Below are 22,795 nucleotides of genomic sequence, written 5' to 3'. Positions count from 1 at the left end.
GGAAGATGTAATAAGAAAAATACAAATGGCTTCAGAAGGGGTTGCTTACCACTCATTTATTATGTTCTTTTGGAACTGTGGATCAGAGTTGTTTGATTTTGAGGAAAAAATAAAATTGGTTTGAAATTTTTTTTATAAACTACAAACTTCAGTGAAATTTGGCAGTAAATATGTAATGGTTCCTGTTTTTTAGTCATTCAGACTATGTCTGTATTAAATTATTTCACTGGTTAAGACACACATTGAGTACTCAAAAATAGCTCAAGGTTAAAGATTAAAATTAGCAAATGAGTAGTTCATAATTAAAGTCTCACGGTGTTGGAAGCAGCATTACATTTCAGACATACTGATGTTGAATCCAACTTCTGTGCGTTAGTAGTATCGAAAAATTGGTAGGATGTCTTTACAGGTTGGAGCTAGGGCTTGTCTATGCACAGAAGTTGCATTGTTTTACCCTAAATTACACAACCTCCCAAGATTCACATGTAATGATACAAACGTTTCAATGCCAACATAGCTCATTCCTTCAAGACTGGGGGAACAAACTGTGTGCCTATTCCAAAACAGCTGAATCCAGGTTTGTGCTGAAACAGTTATGGATTCTAGTGGAATAATACAGCTTTAACCAAAACAGTAAAACCTATAAAACCCCGGATAGTATGGATCAGTCCTTGCTGGTATCATTAAAATGGTACGCCTCTGTATCATTTCAGTTCCAAATCTCTATTAAGGAAGTCAGGCAGGTACAAAAACTGTATTTATTTGCTACAACCTGGATGACACCCTTCTTTCACACGCATCTTTGTTCACCTTAGGGCCATATTCTGCTCGAGGTGCCCCACGTTGTCGCGCTGCAATAGTGACTCTGTGCCCGTTGGTGCCGGCGGGGCTCGCCTGGCTGCAGCTCTGCCCTGTCTGTCCCATTCTGCTGCCCAGGCTGAGGCCATTTCTTTTTCCTTTATTTCTCTAATACTTTTTGTGCACGCAGAACTGTGTAGCACGTCTCAACTTCTTGTCCGGTGGCCTGTGTGCCAAACAACGGTGCCCCTGTGCAGAAGCCCTGCAAAAGGCTCTTTATTATTACTCTGGTCTCACATGAGTCCTGGTTTTACATGAGGTTGAAGTGGTGGCAAGGCCTCCACAAGCACTCTGTACACAGCTGGGCTTGCTGGCTCCACATCTGCTTGGCTCCAGAAGCACCAGATTCAGTCAAACCACAGAGGTGCGTACAATTAATGAGAGACTTTGACCTACTTCATATTCCATTGTTGTCTTTGGCCTTGTCTACATGGAGAGATTGCACCAATTTAGTTTAAGTCTGTTTTTAAAGTGATTTGATTAACCTGATGTGACCTTGCATAAGTACATTCTTATTTTCATTCAAATGAATTCTTTTGGGTTCAACCAAAACCTGCACTTAATCAGTGCACACAGAACTGAAATTAGCCATGCCCACACTGAAAGGAGAACTGATGTCTCTAAATAATGACACAACTTTCTCATGAAAGCAGAACCTTCTGTAGAATCTGGAACGGAGTGTAATTACTAACAAATCTGCAGGAGACTGAAAGCTATTCATAGCAATGTTTAAAAAAAAAAAAAAGGAAAAAAAGAAAAGAAAAAAACAAAACAAAGAAAACAAACAAAACTTAAATACCTTACTGAGGCAAACAATGTGCCAATAATCCCAGTCCTGGAATACTAAAAGCAGTGGCACAAGGCTTACATGGCTTTGCAGAAAGGCTCTCCCATGGCTCTTCAGCAGCAGAAGAGGGGAAGCATTTGTGTCCTGTACAAGGAGTCCCTATACAGTCAAAAAATAAAAAAGTAATGCAGGGAACTACAGGCCTGCTGGTTTGAATGCAGTAGTACACAGTGTCTTATGACGTATTTTGTAGGAAAGAATAATTAGACATGGAAATAATGAGGAAGCAGGCTAAGTTATTGCAAGATTTTATCAAAAGTGGATTGTGCTAGACTAATCTAACAATTTTTTTGTATAATAGATTATTTAGGTGGGGTAAGGCCAAAATGTAATTTAGCTAAAGCCAAGCATTTGTTACCATGCCCCACAGGAGATTATTGCTTAAAATGAAGATGGTGGTTCAATACAAGAATTGATAGGTGAAAAAGGAGCTGGCTAAGGAAAAGATACAACAGTTGCATGCAAGTAAAATTTGTCTGAATGGAGCGAGGTATTCAAAGAAAGTCATCTGGATGGAGAGAGATTAGTGCTGGTGCTCCCCTGGGACCTGACTTGAGGCAGTTGAATGGAGCTGCTCTACCTGTGGGTGTGTGCCCAGGAGCTGTTCGGGATGACACAAAGTTGGGAGGTATTGTCAATATGGAGGAGGATCAGATTATCATATGAAAGGAATTTAGATGACTTTGTTGATTGGAGTGATAGAATTAAAATGACATTTAATAGTCCTGAATGCAAAGTCATGCAAAGTTTTAAGCGTGGAGACCCGTAACAAGAATTTCCAGTGTGAAGCAGGAGCTCGTCAACTGTCAGTGACAGAAGGGAGAGATGTAGATGTAGATGCACTGGCTGCTCAGGAGATACCTGCAAGCAAGCAGTGAGATGCAGCTGTGAAGGAGAGTGATGACATCCCTGGATATCAAAGGAAAATAATATGAGAGATTCAGGGAAGTGTGATATTATCGTTGTACAAATCATCATACAGAGCATTGGTACAAGAGCGTTCTGCTGCACATGGAGTAGCCCATTGGGATTTTGCATAGCTGTGGACACCCCAGTCAAGCACATGTTAAATTACAACTGTAGGAGGGCTAGAGATGTGGTTACACAAAAGGACCATCTGTTGTATGAAGTGAGGTTAAAGACAATAATTTGTTTAGCTCTGGCCAGTTGTACAAATGAAGGGACAAGTTACAGCAGGTCTTTTTACACACAGCTAGGACTAAATAGCAAGATGGCAGAAAAACTAAGTCAAAAGATAGCATCCACACAGGATCAAATTGTCTAAGTTGGTTATGAATAAATTTGGATGGGAAATTAGAAGAAAGCTTTTAGCTACCTAAGGATTGAAGTTGTGTAATAGTCTTTCAATTAGGGTAGTTTTGAGATAGATCTTGATAATCTTATGAAAGAGATTATATAATTAAATTAGAGAGTTCCTGGAGATAGGAAATTAAGTTTGCAGAGTTAGTTTGGTCTCCGGTATAGTCGTATTTTTAATGTAAGTTTGAAAGGAGAATGGGCCTGGTTTTGTTTGCACTATTAACCCCATGCATCAAGGCTTCTGCTGTTTTCTTGGGAGCCTAGGCAAGAATTAATTTTCCCTGTTGCTGCAGATTTGAATCTTTTTTTTTTCTCCATATTTGCCTTCCTCTCAAGCACTAGACGTTGGAAGTGTGCAGTGCAGAGACTCCTTGTAGCATTAAACAGGCACAATTGCACGCATTTTTTTCTGGCGTGCTCCCTGGTTTAACCTGCTCATCAGATTTTGGGTCAGAGAGGCATTTTTTTCAGGCTGTGTTGCCAGTAACCACATTGTACTTCATGGTATATTATCTGGGATCTGTTGCTAGCGTTTTTTAATGAACTTTGTGTGGATACAAGGACGGGCAGTACTGGCAGTGATCTTCACCTGCCTTTTTCTGTGTCACAATATGGTTTTAATCTTTTGTACTTCTGATGTGTGTCATAAGTTTGTTGTATGATGTGAGGATGTATTCTGGGCCTCCTGGCGCATCTCAGCAGGTTGAAGAGATGTTGTGAAGTAGCCATTAATAGTTTTGTTTTCCAAGACTGGAGTGCTGGGGTTGGTGCCCCTTTTCTACTTGATATTCCCAAAATAAGTTGCAAAGCTGGACTTAAAATCAGCTCTGCTCTTGTGGTGATTGGAGAAAAATTCTGTAAATTATGCACGATAACCTCTAGAATAAAGAAGTGATTGCTGACCATTAGTGATGGACTAGTAATTTTAAAAACACAGTTTTGTTATAGGAAAGTTGAATGTATAATGTGCATCTTACTAGAAGAAAGAGAGAAGGAAGGAAAAAAAAATTACAGCAAGCAGGCAAGAGAGAAGGAAAGAAAAAAAATAGTACAGCAAGCAGGCAAGCAAGAAGGAAAACAGCTTGACTTAGCCTGAAGCAGAGATGACATACCTGCTAAACTGCCTGTAAAGAGAAATTGAAATATGGAAAAATGACAGTGCAGATGAGGATAATATTGAGATGGTAGAAGAGGAAGTGTGTTAACCAAACTGTGTGGAGCTGTTGAAATGTGTTGAATCATCTGACTGTGACTTGTATTCTTAGGCAAACACAATTGTATAATTGATTAATTTGTCAACCTTTCTTCAGTGCTTAACACTATGGTAACCAAGAGGCTCGCTAAACATTGTCACAGAGAACACTGTAAAATCTATCTTTCCTTAGAAGGGAGGGAGAGAGGCAGAGCCAGACCTCGGAGCACTAACTGTGGAGGACTGATATGCGCACAGACACACACACACACAAACACACACAAGTCCACACATGAGCAGTTGGAAATGTCCTCCTGTTGATGGTGGTGGAGGACGCGCATTGGATGGTTTACTGGTGACATACGTGTTCTGGGTATGATTGAAGGGATACTGCCTAACAACTGCCTTGAACGCTAGTGCTACCTCACCTTTGTGGAGCGGACAGATAGACTGGGAACAACTGTGCCACCCTCCTGCGGGGTCCCTAACACCCTGGGGTCCTGAGCAGGCAGGGAGAGCAAAGGGCTTGGTCTTCCCTGTGCCACCGCTCACATGGTTTGGAGGGCTCTGCCACGCCACACATCACCCTCTATCAGCTTCCAGGACCTCAGCCCTCCAGGGCTGCTTCTCAGGGAGCTGTTGCGTGAAATAGAAATGTGTGGGGTTTTACACTGAGTACCCTGTCTCTGGGCAGGGATTTAGGCAAGCCTCTCTGTTCCCCATGGCAGTGTCACGGCTCAGCAGACACTTATACTGGGCCTCTGTCTCCCCGTGATTAGTATTTCCCCTTGCCTATAGGTGATCTGTAAGTCAATGTGAGGTGCTCTGGTGTATGCCAGATATAGGCAGGTTGATTAATTGATTAATAGATAAATGCAAAGATATTTGTAGGTGTGTTTATTCTTGTTTACAAACTGCCCAAGCTTACGCAAGATAGAGTATGTAGCAATGGCAGGAATCATATCCATAAAAATTCTAATCTCCTCTCTTGCTTCATCTGGTCAGCCCACAAACACACACATGCACACACGCTCAAAAGAAATTATTAAGGTTTGTTTGTTCTCTTCTGGGCTCAGCCTACTTTAATCTCATTTTAACTCACAGCACAGTGTTGCACATTGCTTCAAGACAAGTTTTGACCATAGGCAGCATACTAAGTAAACCAATTTTTTTGATAAATAAATGAACAATCGATGAGCTGATAATAGCTCCCATTGTCATTAATTATTTTGCGTAGACATGGCATCATTACAGAAAGATTTTCAAGCAAATTCAGAGGCTTTATCTGAAGGGGAAGAGATGAATCCCTGGCCCTGATGAAGGCAAAGGTTGATCTTCCATCAGTTTCTCTGCAGTGAGGACCTCTCCCAGAGCATCAGCCAAAGAGAAAAATAAATGCCCCTGGGAGTCAGCCCTTGGATTTCGGCTGTTTAAGACTCTGCTGCGCAAATTGCAAATCTGTTTTTATGTATAGAGGAGGATGCTGTGTGTTTGGTCCGCTGTTGGCTTGTTACAGCAAACGCAACAATTAGAGAGGCTGTAATAGCTGGGGAGGGTTACACCCCATGCTGAGGAAGTTTGGCCATAAACCTGTTTGTCCTGTCTCTGAGTGCAATGTACACTGGCATGATTTACAGTACATTAAAAAAAAAAAAAAAAACAAAAAACACTCTGATCAAACTGTTTCAATCAAATTTTATTAAGTGATGTATTAAGTATGTGTGTTAAGTGAGTCATGTGCAGCAAAATGACGGTACTTTGGTTGACTGCTATTGATATATATGTTAAAGATGAATATCAGTAGTTTGTTTTTTCACTCAGAATAAATGGCTTCATTTTGGGGCAGGCTTTTAATGGCAGGGGCACAGTATCAAGTATTAATAAAACAAATTCTTTGTGCTAATCTTAACACTTACATTTTCTATTTAATCTTGCTTATTGCAGGGGGCTGAGCCTTGTCATTAGTGGAGACAATATGTGAACACAGAAAAAGTGTCTCACCAAGCCCAGAGCAGAAGTCTGTTATTTCGGGAAGTTTGAACAACTCAGTAGCCCTTGCTGAAAATTTTAAGTGGGAAAATTGTCTACAGCTCCATTTTTCTACTTTCTCGGAGTTTGGAAGGAGAGGGTCCCATAAGAAGGCTGTTAGAGTAAGAGAGAGTATATGATTCTGCAATGGTCCTGATATACTACCTGGAAAGTCCAAAGATCCATTGCCTAAAATGAGAGAGGAATGAATGCAATGGACTAAAATTGCCACTAAACCATTTGGAAACAAGAAATGAGGCTGAATCAGAACTTTTTCTTATCCAGCACACACGTTTCAAATCTGGAGCTGAATTCCTTATTTTGGGTATTGTCGTAGTTTAGGGCCAGAGGGCAACAGAGCACCACACAGCCGTTCACTCACCCCTGCCCCCTCAGGAATGGGAAGGAGAAAATAAATTAAAAGGCTCAGGGAATCAAGATAAGGACAGGGAGGGGTGGCTCACCCATTACTTCACTGGCAAAAGACAGACTTATTAGGGGAAGCAAAAAAATAACATCACTTTAATTCAAACACTAACAGAAAATAACGCTTAACAGAGTATGACGGTGAGAAGCGCCACCACATCTAAAATCACTTGCCCCCTCCCCTCCCTTCTTCACGGGCTCAGCTCCTGATATCTCTACCTCCTCCCTCAGTGGCGCAGGCGTTGGGGATTACAGTCAGCTCGCCGCTCTTTCCTTCTCGGGAGGGTGGGTGAATGCCTCACGTTCCTCCCCTGCTTCATGTGGCTCCACTCTCACGGGAGGCAGTCCTTCATGAACCTTCTCTGGAGTGAGTCGTTCCCATGGGATGCGGCCGATCCCATGCTGATCCAGCATGGGTCACCCCCCACGTGTTGGAGTCTTCCCAGCACTGAACTATGACAGCAGGGGCTGTTTCTTCCCTCAGAGTCCCAGCCTCCTTTAAGCGCAGATGCCTGTCTTGGTGTGGGCTCCTCCACAGGCTGCAGGTCGGCCTCTGCTCCACCGTGGACCTCCATGGTGGCAGAGGGGGCAGCCCTGCCGTCTAACCATGGGATACAGCGGGGTCTCTGCTTCAGTGCACTACCCCACCTTCCTCCTCCTTCTTTCCACTGGCCTTGGTGTTCGGATCGGTGTCCTTCTGGTAACTCTTCCACACAAGTCACAGCTCCCTCTCAGGTTCTCCTGAAATACATTATCACAGAGACGCAGCCACCGTTGCTAATTGGCTCAGCCCTGGCCAGAGACAGGTCCAACTTGGAGCTAAGGGAGCTCTGAGAAGCTTCTCACAGGGGCCACTGCTGTAGCCCCCTCCCTGCTACCAAAAAACCTGCCACTCAAACCCGGCAAAAAGGCAACTAGTAGAACTATCAAGATCCAGAGTGTTAGACTGATTAGTTTGTTGGTAGTAGGCTGTTGTGACTAGAGAAGAATCTCTGTTTTCACTTGAGGGATGGAAAAAAGGCTAATGCAAAGAACAACTTCTGTGTTTTGATTTTTTTTGTTTGAAGGAAAGCATATGAATATTAATAAGTGATCCAGCTGGAATAGCATCTTTCTTAAAAATTGTCCTTAGAGATTGTGTATTTTAGAGATAGTGTATTATATTAACATGAATTTGATTGCACGGTAAGTAAAATTTTCTAAATATAAATCATCATCTTATTTCAAAAGCTGCAATGCTGAGGAAACTATTCTGGGATTTTCTAATATAGTCCAGTTTGAATTGTTTGAATAAGAAGAGTGAATAAATCAGATAATGAGCTGCTTTACATAGAAGGCATAATGCCTATTTATGATGTATAGAAGTCCTAAGAGAGATGGATTGTCGGTTTAATCTTCTTTGGATTGTGTTTGAAATCTACTTTTACGAGGCATTCCTGACTGTTCCAGAGATTACTGTTCAGACACTTATATAGACCTCATTTGTATTTGATTTACAGCTCTACAAGGTCTTTTGCAGGCAAGTGTTCATTTTCTTGAGTTGTTTTTATTTGGTTCCTTGACCTTGAATTGAAATTTGTGATTATGGCTGTTGCCAAAAGTTTTCTTCAGACCTATTTGCTCTTGTCAGAATTTAGGAAGCACTGTTTTCTCAATGGATGCACCTTACCAGAAGGAGCAGTAATACAGATCATCTCTTTTGTCATTGCCATCTTTGACACAATGTTGCATAGCTTTGCAGTTGACCTGTCTGTGCAGAAATTAAGAGTTTGGAGATAAACTGCGATAAACACTTCCTTTTTCCTGCTTTTTTGTAAGTTCTTGTCATAAGTCTCCTGTGGAAAGGAGGATTGCTGGATGATTTAAATCAGATTAACTAAATATTAGATTTCTCTCTCTAACAGTGCATTGGCATTGACTGTTTGCCCATAAAACAACTGGGTTTTGAGCAAAAAAGTACAATTTATTTTTGTGTCTTCCCTGACATATGAATGTCATGCTTTATTAGGGAATCATCTCATTCAACTTTACTAGCAGCTGATTTTCCTCCCAGCCTTGCAACACTTGCAGCAGCTTCAGTCGAAGAGCCCTAATGGCAAAATGCTGCTTGAAGGATGACTTGCAATGCCAGAGTCTGGCGGAGCAGGATTGCTGCTCTGCATAGAGGAAGCAAATATCTGTGAGATATTAAAAACTTTTGACAGGGATTGGAAGATAATTCTTAAGATAATTCCGCGTCAAGCTCTGCTCTAACTTCTATCTCTTGCCAGGTTTCCTGAGCCCTAGGTCATAAGGTTAGAGAAAATTGTGGGCTGATTGTGTCATCCTTCACCTATACATACAGAACTCACCAATTGCAGTCAATCACCACCAGACCCGGATAGCCTGTCGTCACCCTCCTATTAAGGATGACTGTTTCTAAAACATTAACATTCATGTCAGGTCTAGATATGGATCAGCACAGGCTTAAATCATTGTCAAGAACAGATGTGAGATACCTAATCAGTTATTTCCTAAGGAAAATGAGTTTGATTGCATGAATAGTTGTAAATATTTCATTCAGCAATTCAGCTATTCCAGCAATGGTAAACAAGCTTCTGAGGTTCAAGAGAAGCATTTTGTGATACTGTACTTGATTTCTTATTCATTTAAACTTCAGCATAGAAGAAGGCAGCTTAGGTACTTCAGATTACTTTTTATGATAGCACTGATCATAACCAGGGACTCACTTTGAAGAGAGACAAACACACTTAACCCTAATAAATACTTCCAGCTTCATCTTGGTTTACAATGTGCAGCATTTGTCCACGGGATGAGCACAATGCTGCAGATTTTGCCACTGGGACATGATCATGACACAGGAATTAATTTTGGCTTCAGTAGGAAGAAGACAGCCTGAGCACCAAAACATCCATCCTCTGCCTCGATTTTGCACCTGCCCACCTGGTGCCAAGCTTTGGTGGTGAGCACAGACCAGGAGTTGAGCCAGGACTTGGTACTCTGTGCCCCTGTTGTGCAATTGCTCTGCGATAACTCTGCTGGCTCTTTGAAGCATCTGCTGTACATAAGCAATAATTAAGGACATGGCTTTAGTTTCTTATTTGTTTTGCACTTCGCACTTATTGAAAAGAAAACTGAATTGAATTGGAAGAAACTTAAATCAGTATGGAGGTAATACTAATTTCAGTGAAGTAGATAGGAATTTTACTACTTATCTTTGGCAGAAGGGCTGATGAGAGGAAGAAAAGGAAGGAGGAAGTTAGCTTTTCTCTCTGCCTAGTTGATCGTTTTCCCTGTTTGAGTTTTGGCTAAACAATTGTATAGTTTGCTTGTGAATTTAGGAGACTTGCACAAAAACAGTGCACGAAAGAAGGGAGGTTGGCAGTCCAGATGATATTTGCCTTTCGAACACTGTGAGATTCTGAGGAAACTGGGGCTGCCAGCTAAAGGTCATGGGCACTTTTAACTTATTCTGCTGGCTTCATGCTACTGTGTAGATGTTTGTCAGGGATCTTGCTGGCCTTGGTAGTATTACATAGTCAGATTATCACAGAAGCAAGCTCCCTTTTTACCCATGTGTTTTTTATGCATGCACATTACAGTATGATTCTTTCCATCAGCTGGTTTTAATGTGTATTTTCTCGGATAGCTTAATTTTGTTGTGTTAACTACAGTATGGTCACTGTTAGTATATGGATGTATGGTTTAAGGTGCTTTGGTCAGGAAAGCCCTAGGGAATAAATTAATATTTCTCCTCATCCTGGAAAGCACAAATAAATCCCACTGTTTTCACCTAAGAATTACACAGATGGTTAAAAAAGAGGCATGTGCCAATGGACCTGGTGAAATGAAGGGCCAAGTTCTTTATTGCTCTTTTCCCTCTGTCCCTGGTGAGATGCGATCTCACACGGCAGCTTTTTCAGATGGTCTGGTCTCTTACTTGAAAACCAGGGACCCCAGATATCTATAAGTGGAGATCTACTGTCCTTGACAGCCACATCCATACAGCCAGGATTGCTCAGCAGGATGGCAGTATCCATCTCTGCTGCCATTAACTTAGTAGAGGAGAGTTATCCTTCAAGAGAGATGGACCCATGTATTTAATTTACTGGTTGTGTTAGAGTCTTGATTTTTGACTTGTATTAGGAGGATTCTTAGTAGTGGACCATGGCAGATGCGAAATAAATTATATTTTTTAATGCTTTGCATGCTTGCACAATCGTAATCCATAGACAGCATTTAGATGTCCAGGAAAACCCATATGTCCTTAATTTCAGGGATGCCCATCCTGTGGGACATGACTAGTTCGCTATCCTCCCTCTGCCATCAGTGATAAATCCCCACCTGCCCGTGCTGCAGAGTGGCTAAAGAGACCAGAGCCTCTTGGAGGGCATGATAGCAGAAACATTGCTGTTTGATCCATTCGCTTTCCCCGAGTCTCTCTGTTTACTCAAATCTTTTTTAAATGAACATTACCTGGGAGGGGCACATCTTTTCTGGTCTTAAATAGTTAGAAAACAAAAACAAACAAACAAACGAAAAAAAACCCAAACAAACAAACAAAAAAAAACACCAAACAAAACTGCCAAGAGAATCCCCAAAGCGAAGTGGACATTCAGTTGTGCTGAGTCATATTTTGTTATTATGGCTGATTATCTATTCAGCCATGCTAATAAACTGCAAGGGGGAAAAAAGGATGTGTGTGAATATCTTGTCTACGACAGAATGAGGCCTTGGGTCTTTGTGCATAATATGTGTTACGATAATGACCTAGTATGAAAGTGTTCCAGTGACTGACATATTTGCAGTCTAAAAAAGATAACAAAGTAATAAGAGGGAGAGGGAGATCTATGGATGTTTATCTTCTCTTTTCTTCTTTCTGAAGGGAGGTTTTGCTTTCTCATTATATTTCTAGTGCATATGAGTGGTACTATGCAGAATGATAAATATGATTGTAGTTAATTGTTTAAATATTCTTTTATTCCTGAAGCTTTCAAAACAAATAACCATCTTTTGAGGAGGTGGTTGGGAAGTGATGTGGGCAAGATAATGCAAAAGAGAATATTGCGTGTGAAGTTAAAAGTGCCTCAGAGAAGAGAAAGAAAAGTATGTGTGGGGTGTTTTAAAGAGGGAAAGGAAACTGGTTATATTACTAACAGTACCAGTTACATAAGTGGCAGCAATTCTTGAAAAAAATTTGTAAGCTTCAACAGTTCAAATCCATTCGTGGTGTAACAGCGATGGAATTACACTTGGATCAATGTATTTTCTGGTGGATAATTCTTCTAGTGTTACTTAATGCAAATACTACAAATAAGCACGACTTTTTCCAAAATGTATTTGCTAGCTGTATTTATCATCTATCTTCATAGTAAACAAGAGGAGACAACTGTGGAGAAGGTCTGGTAGCCACAGAAAACATTTTGCATCATAGTGTCTAACTGGTGCCATTATGAGCTATTCTCAGCTCAAAGAGCTGTTCTTCGGGGCAGCTGAAACACAAACTTATATTTGGTATTTGGGACCCTTTGCAACCATATTATATACTTATAATGCAGGAAGTAAAGCACTGGATGGAAAAGTGCCACTTTAAGACAACTATGAGTGATTTTGGAAATTCTGTGTAATGAAATGAGTTTTCTCACAATAATGCTCGAGTCTAGCCTTAATCATACTCTTGAAACAAGTGGGCTCAGGCCTTATGAAAGGTGTTTACTTATTCAGCTTTAAGGCACAGGCCAAGAAATAACTTGATCTGATTAGCCGAGTTTGAATAGGGACTGCAGCAAATAGAATCAAATGAGTGTGAATGATGCTGCTGTGCTCTCTATTAGAAAAATATCTGCCAGCTGCCGTTGTAGAGTATAATCCTGCAAGATGCTGACGCCTCCGGTTCCCATTGCCCGAGGGAGCTGGGCTAGGGCACTTCAGGCATGCAGCTCCCATTACTCACCTTAGTCAAACAATGGTTTTTCTCTGAAATCCTTCTTTTCCCTGTTATATAAAGGCAATTATTTTCTACCTCCTCTTTCTTGAAAGGCTCTTGACGCTTACAGGGACTGGGTGCGTTGCTGGTTATTCTCAGCTGCAAGATTACAGAGATGGCAGCAGTAAGGTCAGTGGGGCATGAACACAGCTCAGCTGGAGAGCAGATGTGAGCAGATCATTTAAGGAAAGCAGCTGAAATTCTCAGAGCCAAATGAGGATAAGACAAATTTTGAAATGTAAGGTCTTTGTTTAAATTCCTTTTGACTTATGTGCACATTATACCTGGAATGCTACAGAATTAAACACATCAAGAGGGTAAAGAAGTTTCTTATGGTTGAACTTGGACACATGAAGCCAAAGATGTAAAATGAGGTCAGTTAGCTCAGCTGCATTGAATCCTTTGATATTCATTTAATGAATAAGTAGATAAAACTCTAAGTAAGCCTGCATGGGAGACTTTGAATTTTAACTACTAAAGCTCTTTATAATTTTCTTATGTGTCTTTTAGATAGACTGGACATTATAGTAAACATTTCTGTACCAACTGGGTGGTCAGGCACTGGCACAGGCTTCCTAGAGAGGTGGTCGATGCTTCAAGCCTGTCATCATTTAAGAGGCATTTGGACAATGCCCTTAATCACATGCTTTAACTTTTGGTCAGCCCTGAAGTGGTCAGGCAGTTGGATAAGATGATCATTGTAGGTGCCTTCCAACTGAAATACTGTATTCTACAGGGAAGTGTAATTGTTCAGACAGCTAGTGCTGTTCCATTTCTGCTGCAAAACCACTTCAGGTCTCCTCAAACTGTTTTTTAATTTCTTTTTTCTCTGAACCAGAGGTGAGAGGTGGTCTGTCTTTGGGATACTCATTGCTTTGGAAGTCTTTAGGTTTGAGATTTGGGCTGAAGTCAAGAAGCTGAACTCTGGATCAGGCACTGAATTCTCCTCCTGGTATAGGGAGGCTTTCACTCTGGTTCAGACCTATCTCTAATACTTTTGTCATAGTATTTCCTTTTTCTGAATAGCTTCCTTATGCACTGAGTTCCAGAAATTCCAGGCTGGTGATACACATGGGAAACAGATTGCAACAGAGAGCAGATTAAATTACTCAGGTCTAGGATTACTGAGGCAGAACATTTTTTCTTTATGTTATTTGAAAAGGGAGAAGAATCTTCTTTTTTTTTTTTTTTTTTTTATTTATAGGAAGATGTTTGAGAGCAAATGACTCCGAGCTGCCCGTTCATTGGTCAGTCAGTGATCAGTTGAGGAAAAAATAACTAACTGGGTTTTTTCCCCCTCCTTCATTTGAAAATCAGTTCTTACCGGTGCTCTGTATTTAAGGGAGTTCTAAGACTACAGTCTTAGATGCTTCAGGAAGCTTATTTTAGGAGGGAAGACTTGACTGTATGCCAACAGACAGAGCTAATCATCAGGACATCTGGATTCACTTCTTAACTCTGCTGCATGACCTTGGGTCAATGATTTAGGTTGAGCTTTTCCAAAATGGGCATGATTTGTAGGTGCTTATGCTGGGTTTCAGCATTACTGAAAATTAGGCTGTAACTGCATTTGCTGTTTCAAGCTCAGCTTCCCAAAACTGGGACACTCATAAAAAGAGATAGAAGTAGAATGTGTGCCCCTGTTTCCTCACTTGTACAACACGGAGGGATAACTGTTTATGGAGTGTGCCAAGGCTTCCTGATGTAGAAGCATTAGAGGAGAGAAAGTATAGCAGCAAGCTGCTTAAAAAGCATCAGAAAAGTAGACATTGTTCAGCAGAAATCAAAAGACACTGAACAAGAACCAGGCTTCCAAGACCTCCCACTTACGCAGCTGAAGGGCTCCCCACACCGTGTAGAGGACCGAGCAGATCTAAGGAAGCACAGAAATGACAGAGGCAAGGATGGCTAGCTATCTGCAGACTGTCTGTACAGCACCCAGCCCATCCAGCTGCCTTCCCGTGTGTTGCCCAGCAGCAGCAGAGGAGCAGCAGTTACCCTTTCTTGGAGGGTGGATCCGGTGATGTAGCATTGAGTGTGGACAGGGCAGTGCTGGTGTAGCAAGCCATGTGCTCGAGGCTCTGATTTGTGTTACATACAGTCAGTCTGCGTGATGGAAAGGGGCAGACCTGCTGTGCAGGTGTGGATCAACTATGCTAAACATCTGGTCATGTAGTGTAAGAATCCTGATAGTATCAGGCTCCTTTCATTAAATGGGCTAGGGAGTTGGTAGATTGTTCTTGCTTTCACAGGTGATAGGAGTGTAGATCACTTTCACAGGCGCATCCTGATTCCAAGATCTGCTGTGGTTGCAATTGGACTTTAAAGTGAGCTGATGCAGATTTATAGGGCAATGGCCAGGAGAGTGTGGTATGTAGACAGAAGATGTTTGAGTTTGAAAGAAAATCCTTCAGTCCACAAATACCTCCAACCATCTCCTGGTCCCGCAACCTGTGAGCAGATGGGCTTTGAAGCCAAGTCATACAGCGTTTTTCTTCTTGCCAGAGCAGAGCACTTTGGAAGTGTGGTCCTAGAACCACCTAGGTGGTTCATCAGGTGCTCATCTCCTCATCTGTACTGTCCTCAAGCATCTGAAATGCATTTTATATACAAGACTGAGAAAGGCAAAGAAGAAACAAAGCAAAAAATGTATTGTTTGAGGAGAAAAAGAGAATAGCTAAGCACATGAATGCTACTATTGCCTCTTTCGATGAACTTATCACTGAGGGTGTTCTCTTGATGAGAAAAGTAGAGGAGAAGGTATTTAGTTTAATTAGATAGCTGAATTTCTTTGTTGTCTAATGATTACGTTTATTCCGTGCACAGGGAGAGCATAAGGCATAAAAGTAGGAAGTTGAATGACACATAGACTTTGTGTAGCTGTCTTCTTGGAATGAGTTTCACCCATAGTAAATAGAAGAGAAGAGGAATTACAAGAGGGATTTCAAGGTAACACATCCAAAAAGACAGCTTTGACGTGTTTGTCCTAGTATCTACATAGTTGCCAAAACAAAATCCAAAACTGAAAAAAGACCCAATGACCTCACAATGCCATAAATACAGTTGATGCAAGCTGCGTCCTCTTGGTGGGAGTAACACACAGCACCTCTCAGGGAGAAGTTCCAGCTGGTGATCTCTGAAAACAGAGCACAGGGTGTTAGGGTGCAGGGTGCCCAGCACCCGCTTCATAGGCAGTTCTGCAGTAGGTGCAGAAGCCAATGCTGTCAAGTTAGCAGAGAGTGTTTCTTTTAAAAATGTTCCTAGCTGGTTTGCTGTGATAGCATTGAAACTATTCTGAATGAAACCCTGAAATTAGCCAGAGTTTCAGCAGTGGGTTTCTGATCAGATGTTTTCCACGTTGTTTAAGCTGCAGAAAAAATAGCTTTGGGAGGTTTTTTTAGCTTGTTGAGCCACTCTTTTCATTGCTGAAATTTATTAGGTTAACCTTCCCCCACACACACCCCATCCTTTGTGATTTGCCAGAGAATTGAATATGATAGAAAGTGGCCTGAGGCATGAGAGAGGGAGCTCTGTTCACCTTCCCTTCTCATGCACCCAGCAGGAATGGTTACCTAACTTCCAACATCAGGAGGTGAATGGTGCAGGAGTCATCCTGAATGTCACCCCTGCTTTCTTTGGTGGAAATTGCTCTCAGTATTTTTTTGCAAATTGCTTTGAAATAAAATGTGTGTTTATATGTGTATCTATGCATTCACCCCCACACACATGCATTTGCACAATCAGGATCAGCCGTAAACAGAAGCAGAGCTTTAAGAGCATTCATATTTGCTGGAAGTTTTGGAGAACATTCTGTTCAAAAGACTTCTGACTCTTGGATTTCAATATTGCTGTCTTCTCTTTATGTGCCTCTCCTGAAAGTAGTCCCATGAAAACACACACCTCAGTTTTCCCTCATTTAGGATGAGAGCAAAGGTGGTTGTCCACAGTTAATCCTTCAGCAAAAACTATGATACTATTTGAGGGTTGTTTGGCTCTATGTCTGACTCAGTCAGGTGTGCTAAAGAATTGTTTATAGGTTAGATATCATAATTTCAAACTACGACACACATTTATCTTTCCTGTAATAACTGACCAGCTACAAATGAAACAGGAATTCATCCAGGACTGCAGAAGAACTATTATTTGCATATGCATTTTTATCCTACCCTGCTTGTGCCAGTAGAAGTATAGTTTTGTACTACTTAGGGTGCTGCTTTTTGCCATGTTTTGTGAATTTTAAGACACTATTAGACAAATTGATAGAATTAATTAAATGCATTCCCTTCTTGTTACAGAAACCCTGGAGACATTTTAAATAATATTCTACAATGTTGTATCTTTACCCTGCAAGTTTCAGTAATTTGCTGGAACAGAACAAACTTGGCCAGCTATTTTCTCCAGGATCTGACAAAAATCATAGAGAACAAAATGTTCCAGTAATCATCTTTTCTTTTTAAGTGTCTGTTAGTTTTTAATCTTTTTCCCCTTTTCTTTTGTCAGAAAACAGCATATCTTGGTTAAAAAAACCCACGCACTACACAAAAAACCCCCAACACACCATCATTGTTCCTCCTCTATCTTTCATTTCATTTCTGTGCTGAATCACAGTGTTCAGATACAGCCTTTTTTTATGGTGTAATTGTTTTGTATATTCCATTTTCTTTGGGCACCTCTTAGCTTCTGTCTGAAGCTGTTACTGCTATAATGAATGTAGTCATAAATCTGTCATACAGGTAACAACCTAAATTTAGAGCTCAGTAAACCAGGGGAGAGTATGCTGTAGATGAGTGAGCTCATCGAGATGCAATAATTACAATAGTGGTACAAAAAGTCCACTTCTGACAGATTAACAAAAGAGGACGCAGAATATTTCATTCCCTCACCAATTTACCACCACTACCCATGTTCCAGTAAACAAAGATGCTGTGTGAAAATACAGGTACAGTCATGGTATGTCACCCTGCCTTGGCACCCCCGAAGAATGAAGGTGTGTGTGTGTGTTAGCTGCCACAGGGGAGTGTGCTGCGTGGGACTGTTTCCCTCGGCCGTCTCATGGGGGGGATGTAGGGTGGTGTTTCTATAAAGGATGGAGCTGCACAGCTCTGCTACTGAACTGAAGGGGATTCCAGTTCCTCCAAAGAGGCAAAGGGTCTGAAACTGGAACTAGGAGCTATCAGGCAGGACAGGACCCAATGCACCTGGACCAAGGTGATGTGGGAGCTGACCACACTGAAGGCTCCCACCTGATCCACACCAGCATGATCCCTAAGGTGATGTGTCCCTAAACAGAATTCAGTAGTGATGCATGCCCCAGACCTGGGCAAGCCCAAGAGTTCCCAGGGTTAAATGGCTGATTGATTGTCACTACTGAGGTCATTAGAATGTTTTTTTCCTCTTTTGAGAAGAGGAAAGTGAAGAACACAGAGAAGAAAAAGCGTTGAAAAGATGAAGGCGGATGACATAAGAAACAGCAAGATGAAGAGAAACCACATTCAAGAAAGATCCAGTTCTCTGAATTGCAAACCAATGGATGTTGAGTAAGGGGGTAAGTGAAAGAAGAGCAGGAAAGAGTGAAAAACAACAGAAGGCAAGGCATACCTAGGAAAGGAGAGGGTAAAATGCAAGGAGGTCAGATAACGCGGAGATGCAACTCCTTTGCTGTATCTGTTTCAGTCCGTGCATTCCTGTGTCGTGCTGTCACGCCGGGTGGGTGCTTCGGCAGCGGGTGGTGCCGCAGGCGTACGGAGCAGCTGCTGCTGCTGTTGCCCGCTTGCTGTAGCGTCGGGACAAAGCCTGTCCAGAAACATTTGTCCCAAAAGTGGGTAACTTTGTCATCAAGTCTGTTCAGCGTAAGAGAAAGACCCCTGCGGTGGCAGGTGGCGAGAGCCGCTGCCGTGGCTTTCCTCCGTGCTCTGTGCCATGGGCGAGTGCCCGAGCGGCTCCGTGGCGGGCAGCACGGGACGGGGCTCCCAGGCTCTGGGGCGTGAATGGAAGTGGTGATCACTCAGAGTCACTGCTCGGTTTTTAAAATGTCATTTACATTAGCATCTTATAATTGAAACAGTAGCACTTTACTGAAAAGGTTAAATTCTGCCTTTTAAAAATTAAATCAGCTGTTTAGCTGTCAGCTGCAGTCATGTCCTCCTGTTGCCTCAAGAAGAATGAAACACTGGCATATTGACATATAAATCGTATTGCTGGAGAATGCATTAACTCTCTTATTTATGACTGCATTGTGCCACAAAGTGCTGCATCTTGTAATTGAGGGCTCTCTGCTGAATTCGTTGCATGTAAAATCTGTGGAAATTATTAGCACAGCACATTTCCATAATTAAAATACTTCCTACAGTATAGATTTGAAGACTCCCTAACTGCTGTACATTACTCAAATGCAAAATTTGATGAAAATTTAGATACAAGCACAACAAAGTTTTTATGCATAGAGAATGTTTTTAATTAGACCCATTGATATAGTTGGGAAAAACAATCAAATTAGCTGGGCTCAGGACCCTTTTTAGGTGACTTACGAAAGCTTTATTTGGTTCTGATCACAAAGAAATGTGCAGCATTACACTCAGTGATCTTTGCTTTGCCATCAGTGACATAACCAAATAATTAAAATTTAAGCTATAATGAAGCATTCATAGGAACTATTGGTTTCAGTGGATAATTCTTACTAATGTGATGTTCCATTAAGATTTATGCTAAGGTAATGTTAATGTTTTGATGATTTGCAGCAAGCCAATAAATAAACGTTTTCTTTAGTCAAAAGTTTGCAGTTTTAGACTGCTCCTGCAATCAGACAGTTGTGGAAAACAAAGAATTTTTTTTAAATTCCATCTCCCATTCTCTCCTCAGTAACAAATGTGCCAGAATATTGCAGACAGATAGCATGGAATAGTGCTTTAACTATTAGCTATGTGTCTGATAAGTCCATTTGTCTTGTTAAGCTGTCATACTACATTACCCTTTCTGTAACCCTGGAAACAACTTCAAATACTGTGATATTTGAAAAGTTTAAAATATAACTTGCCCTTAAAATGCTATGAGTGTTTTTTGATACTCCCTGTACAAGGGAAGAAAAAAATCTTTTCCCTTTACAGAGGGCGTTTGGGCAATTATGGATGTGCGTTTCTTGGTGAGAAAGCTGATCTTCATCTGTTGTAGGTGGGGTGAAAAACGATGGTAGCAGCACTGACAAGTGTCCTCTTTCTTTACCTGCCCACTGAGTTCATGAATCCTTCTCTCCAAGTGTTGCAGGAGGGGATTTTCAGGAGGCAATAAATAAATTTTGATCCCTCTGGTTAATGCAGGTTAGGTCAAAGAGATTATATCTGGAGCTATTTAAAATACTCTTAACATGCAGACGTACTGCTGTCAGTAGTGCTAAGTGCCTTATCTTGCTGAGGAGTGTATACAACCCTTATGAAACTATTCTTAAGTATTCTGGTTACTATATTTGGCTCTGGCTCATAACAAGACAAAAAGCACTTAGCTAAATGTAGTCCTGAAGTGCTTAATCCAGCTAAGAATATTTTGTCCTTAGGTGTCTTCTGCTGAGACTTTTTGTAGCTCACCATCCTGCTGCATCATGCAAAAAGCTTTTCTGTGTGTTTGGGCCTGTGAATTCTTTTATGGCCATTTATTCTGTTAGAGCCTTGAAGTCTGGTGTTGACTAAGGACATCTCTCATGTTCATTAGGGATGTCCCATTGGGACAGACCTGGGAAGCCTCATTCCTCTGCCCCTTGCAGCTCGCATCAGCTGTACTGCAGCGGGATATGATAGCTGCTGCTGAAGACTGGAGATTCTGAGCTTCATTTCCCAATTTGGACTGTTGTCTCTCAGTGACCAAACAGCATCCCTCAACTTACTGCTATTCAAGCTGGCTGGGAGGGCACCCACGTGTACAAGGCAGAAGACCCATCAGGCTTCCCAGGAACTTTCAGTTGTTAGACAACCTATGGGCAAGGCAATGTGAAGGTTTCTGCATAAAGCTTTGCACTCAAAGCTCAGGAAGAAATCTTTTGTTTGGCTGAATTTTTGCATACTAAAGCCCATATAGAAAAAATGTTTCTTGATAAATTGTTATAGATCTGTTTGTGTATTCACAAGCATTTTTTATAATTTAAGCCATTGCTTTAAAAATAATTTTCTTTATACCTGCATATCTCTGAAATTATTACAAGTTAGCAAAACTTCTGTATAGGTCATTCTTCTAGAGGAGAAACAGCTGTATGGGTTTACTAAAACAGCACTGACCAATGAGCAGCAGTGATTAAGATAAGCACCTCAGCTCAATAGGGTAACAAATAAGATCACACACTCCTTTTGAACTAGGATAAAAGCTTGTAACTTGACCAGTGTATTACAACTGTGAGAACAGAAGCATAGCGGATCCACTGTGTTTAACCTTGCTATGCAGGTGGTGTTTTCAGTTGCAGCTTCACTGAGGATATCAGGAGTTGTGTGAGATTTTCCCTGGAAGTTCATGTTCCAAACCGAAAATGATCACTTCATCCCAACTGCATTTTTTACTGATTCACTTACTGTTGAAACATGTTAGGTATTTTATATGTTACTCTTGTACTTCTGTTGTGTTGGGAGGTTCAAGCCTATGCAGGTAACTTCCATATTACTGTTTACAATGACTATCACACTTCATCTGAGCCAATTTTTTTGGAGCAAATGGACTGACATAATTTAATTTAGTTGCAATGAGCAGGAATTTGGCCCATTGTCTCATGTCACTCATATAAACCTCCCCTATAAAGCACTCTCACCATATTGCTGGTTGGGATCTGTGTGACTCGTGGTGGTTAGCAGTGGCCTTGCAGTAGTTCTTTTCCCACCTTCTTGTGTTTCCTTCCCTCTGAGGTGTTTTCACTAGTGGGAGAAACAAACAAGCTCTTGCTAGTCCTTTAGATGATCAAAAATGTCAGGGGTTTGCTCATTGTCCGTGGTTACAAATATGTAATCTCTGGTAGTGGCAGTGAGTTTTTTTACAGTGTCTTGAGCTGATACTGGAACTAATGGTAATGGGAGAAACAGCCATGAACCTGAGTACAAAGCGGGGAGATTACTTCAAAGGCATTAAAAGCTTGTTAAATTTGGAAGCCCAGCACTTGGCTGTTGTTGAAGATATTGCTGTCAGTCATGGACAGTCTGGTTGCATCTGTGTCCTTCCTGAGAATGAGGCTCATCTGGGGCCAAACAAGTTTCAAGAGCAATGGTTTCAGAGAGATGAGCACTGTGGTTTGGATAGTCAGGAGTTTAGAGTGTTCATTAGTAACTGTTTAATTCACAAACAAAAAGGAGATATGTGTCCCCTGTCAGTAGCAAATCTTAATGGGAGGCCCTAAATCCATCTGCAGGTGGGTGGTTGTGGCTTGTGCTGACTTTAGCTGATCGTTTTCATCTCAAAGGAGGTATTTGGTTACAAGATTGGGTAGGTGAAGTATAGATCATACTCGCTGGTTTTCATAGCGTGCATGCCATGTAAACTGTCATACTTTGAAAGGACTCAGATTGATCCTCAGTGGCCCCATCTAGTAGGGCCATTCCTTCACCCTGCTGAGCCACATGGCTTTTTGGACACAAGAGGTCAAGCTGGCCTTCCCAGGCTTCTTCTGCAGCAGCCAGTGGTATACACAGAGCCGGGAGCCCCAGAACGCGGTCCAGCTCCTGTTCATGGGGGCTTTGCTGATCTTTCACCAGTTATACTTGAGCACGTTTCTAATTTATGGTGGTGCACTTTTTCAGTTTTAAGTGATTGCTGTTCTCTATGCTAAGTCTTGCCTGCAGGTGTGTTTTAACTGGATTTGCTTTTCCTTCCAGGATTAATTTTTCTCTGTCTCTATTTACATGGTGATAAGAAGTGCTAACCCCACTCCGACAGTCTGGACTGATGAATCTGAGGAATAGAACAGGTAATTTCTAATTTGGCTTGTAGCTTTCATTGACTCAGGCAATGAGAATCACTCCCTCCCCATGGAGTGCATTGATATTTTGGGACAAAAGAAATCATACAGTTTCTTCTGCCCATGTCATCTGCAGGGAGTGAGATCCTTGCCTTGGAGCAGGAAAGGAAGGGTAAATTTTTGTAGCTTTTACTGTGAGCAGCATCACTGACTTCCTAT

General features: G+C 41.5%; 1 protein-coding gene across 6 annotated transcripts in view; it reads left to right on the top strand.

The window, feature by feature from the left end:
* PASD1 (PAS domain containing repressor 1) overlaps nt 1–22,795 on the top strand; it is a 108,598-nt gene that overhangs the window by 54,083 nt on the left and 31,720 nt on the right. For 3 of the 6 annotated variants that reach the window (XM_032996099.2, XM_032996098.2, XM_032996097.2), the window contains exon 2: nt 22,494–22,585. The gene's annotated coding sequence lies outside the window, so the exon portion shown is untranslated. Of the gene's footprint in view, nt 1–18,062; nt 18,203–22,493; nt 22,586–22,795 lie in introns of those variants that run through there. The other 3 variants (XM_032996101.2, XM_032996100.2, XM_042807048.1) reach the window with 2 other exon arrangements.

The sequence above is a fragment of the Tyto alba genome, unplaced genomic scaffold (assembly GCF_018691265.1).
Source record: "Tyto alba isolate M040663 unplaced genomic scaffold, T.alba_DEE_v4.0 Super-Scaffold_5, whole genome shotgun sequence".
In the NCBI taxonomy this organism is placed as follows: domain Eukaryota; kingdom Metazoa; phylum Chordata; class Aves; order Strigiformes; family Tytonidae; genus Tyto; species Tyto alba.
This window is presented reverse-complemented; position numbering and strand designations above follow the sequence as displayed.